At 45.4% G+C, this 3,190-nt stretch overlaps 1 protein-coding gene across 1 annotated transcript in view; it reads right to left on the bottom strand.

The window, feature by feature from the left end:
• The window catches only part of ICA1L (islet cell autoantigen 1 like), a 69,462-nt gene that overhangs the window by 2,662 nt on the left and 63,610 nt on the right, over nt 1–3,190 (bottom strand). The gene's annotated exons all lie outside the window — the stretch shown is intronic.

Consider the following 3,190-nt stretch of genomic DNA (forward strand, 5'->3'; position numbering starts at 1 on the left):
TGGTCCTGCCAAAATATATGACCTGAATCTATGAGGAAACATCAGATGAGCCCATTTGAGGAGCAGTCTACAAAATAAGTGACCTGTACACTGGGAAAGGGGCCATCAAAGACGAAGGCTGAGAAACTGCTCCAGATTAAGGGACCAAAGAGGGCCGGTTCTGTCCCGCAGTGGTTAGGCACTGCACACGGAAACTGGGTCCCACTTGGCCAGCTGGGGTTTTCAAGTCCCGGCCTGTTGGCTTCATGCTGGGCACCTGCACAGATCCAAGATCTTGACAAGATAAAGAATTGGAAGAAAAAGGAATGTAGCATGACCAGGCTAAGTTGGGGGAGGGGAGGTGCTTCTTCTCTCTCTCTCATGCATGTGCACGTAGCCTCTGGAGCTACAAAAAAAAAAAAAAAAAAAAAGACTAACTCTGAACAGGGTCCCTCTAAAAGGGTTGGGCCTTCAGTTTCCCCTTCTGCTGAAATATAAATAAAATGGAAATTTCATTTAAGATTCTAGACTTTGGCAGTGAGTCAGGGCCATAGGATTTCCAAAACTTTCTGGCGAGTGCACATGCCCTATAGCAAAAACCTCTTCAAAGGGACCAGCAGTTAGCATAATGGCTATGTCGCTGAACTCCCACGTAGCTGACCGCGGTTCGCATCCCGGACCCGGTGGCTTAAAACTCACGCCAGGCGCATGTGCGAGTGTGCCCAAGATCCCGAGAGGAGAATGGAGGAGAAGGGATTGCGGCGTGACCATCCCCTCTGGGAGGAGATTTCTCGCTTTCTATCTCTTCTGTCTGTCTGGTGAGCACACACGCCCCATAGGGAAAAAACCCCCAAAAAAAAAAAAAAAAAAAAGATATCAGAGGGACAATTGACAAAATCTGAATATAGATTAGACAATGGAACTATGGTGATGTTAATTTCCTGACTTTATTCTCTGTAATGAGGTTGTCTTTTAACTTTGTTTTTGAGAGATTTTTGCTAGAGGCCGCATGAGCTTGATGAAGAGATGGACAGAGAAAAAAAAAGAGAGAAATTGCCCCCCTAAGGGGGTGGCCATGCTACAGTCCCTCTCCTCTCGGGATTCTGGACATGCACATACACATGCCTGGCATGAGTTTCAAGCCACTGAATCTGGGACTCAAAGCGAGGCCGGCCATGTTGGAGTCCAGCGATGTAACCACTATGCCACCTGCTGGCCCCAGGTTTATTTCCTTCATGAAAGTAAGAGACAGAGAAGGACAAATACGCTCAACAGGGTCTCACACCACGAGCCCCCTTAGCCTTCCAAGTCAGCAACCATCATGTATTCCTGGTGTCCACACGTGACCTAGAACTGAACCTACAGTCCTCCATGGGGATCCAGCTTCGCCTGACACTTACCACGGCACCAGCCAGCCTGCTCTGTACTATGATTATGTAAGAGAATGCCTTTGCTTTTAGGAAACAGGCACTGAAGTGTGTAGTGGTAAAGGGGCATTGCATTTGTCACTTAGACTATTCCGTGTAGAAGGAATGTGTATATGTGTGTGTGAATATATACATACACACACATAAATAGAGACAGACAAAATATAAAGCAAACATAGTAACATGTGGGGAACCTACATGAAGAACTATGAGGATGCTTTGTGTTTCCTCTGCAGAGTTCTATAAATCTGAGATGATTTCAAAATTTTAAAATATTGATATCAGGTTGGCTCTATAACCTGGTGGCTAAGGCAGCCTGATCTCACATGGCTAACCATGTGATTTGAATACCAGCCCTCGTAGCTTGAGAAACATGCCAGGTACATGTGTGTGCTTAGTGCCTGAAAATCCCAACGGAGTGAGAAAATGGAGGAGAAGAGATTGCAGCACAACCACGCCTTGTTGAGGGGAGCTTTTACCCTCTCCCTCTCTCTGTCTCACTCTCTGGCCAGCATGCTTCCCTTCTGATAAATTAAAATCTCTGTCTCACTCTCGGGCCAGCATGCTTCCCTTCTGATAAATTAAAAAATAATAAATGTGTGTGTGTGTGTTTTCAGATATTACAAGAATTCAGAAATCAAGCCTGAAAGGTCTCTTGGCCAACAGAGGAGCAGCTTGAACACCAACATGATTAAATTCAGTAATGACTATAAACCACTGAAAAAATATGAATCTATATCTATAGTAAATAGATAATTGGGGAAAGAATTGAAGTCTCTTGGTAAGGCAGAGTACTGAGGGCTAGTGGAGAGTATGAAGTATATTTCTTTTTTCTTAAAAGTTATTAATTAATTGATTTTTTAAAAATTGCTATGGGGCACATGCACTCACTAGAGAGAGTGAGACAGCAAGCCGCCAGGTCTGGGATTCAAACTGGTTACCCATGTGGGAACCCAGCGCCCCAACCAGCATACCTTCCTGCTGGTTTCATGAATTATATTTCAATTTAGCTCTTTTCAAAAAGCAATCCATGGGGGGAACCAGCAGTTAGCGTAATGGCTATGTCGCTGGACTCCCACGTAGTTGACCGTGGGTCGCGTCCCGGACCCGGTGGCTTAAGCTCACGCCGGGCGTGTGTGCATGTGTGCCCAAGATCCCGAGAGGAGAATGGAGGAGAAGGGATTGCGGCGTGGACATCACCCCTGGGGGGTGATTTCTTGCTTTCTGTCTCTATGTCTCTCTGTCTGGCGAGCACACGCGCTCTATAGCGAAAATCTCTCCAAAAAAAAAAAAAAAAGCAAATCATGGGGACCAGCCGATGGCATAATGGTTAGCCGCTGGACTCCCACATAGTGGTTATTACAATGACAGCTCTCTTTAGCTATCCTTCCTCATAGAAAGCATTGAATGGTAGTCACGAGCTTGTCACAGGGTACTAAATTTTGTACTGAGATGTGTCACACTTTGTTACGCTTTCTTGACAATTTGTAGATTTTTTTGATTACAGAATGTATATTTTAAAAAATATACATGCTTAAAATTCACACTGGGCACATGTGCGTGTGTACTTAAAATCCTAAGAGGAGTATGGAGAAGGGATTGCGGCATGGCCATCCTCCCTGGGGGAGTGACTTCTCACTTTCTGTCTCTCTGTCTCTCTGGGAAGCCCACACACACTATAACAAAAATTTCTCTCTCTCAAAAAAAAAGGGAACCAGCAGTTAGCGTAATGGCTATGTCGCTGGACTCCCACGTAGTCGACCGCGGTTCGTGTCCCGGACCCG

The sequence above is a fragment of the Tupaia chinensis genome, unplaced genomic scaffold (assembly GCF_000334495.1).
Source record: "Tupaia chinensis unplaced genomic scaffold, TupChi_1.0 Scaffold000361_2, whole genome shotgun sequence".
Classification (NCBI taxonomy): Eukaryota; Metazoa; Chordata; class Mammalia; order Scandentia; family Tupaiidae; genus Tupaia; species Tupaia belangeri.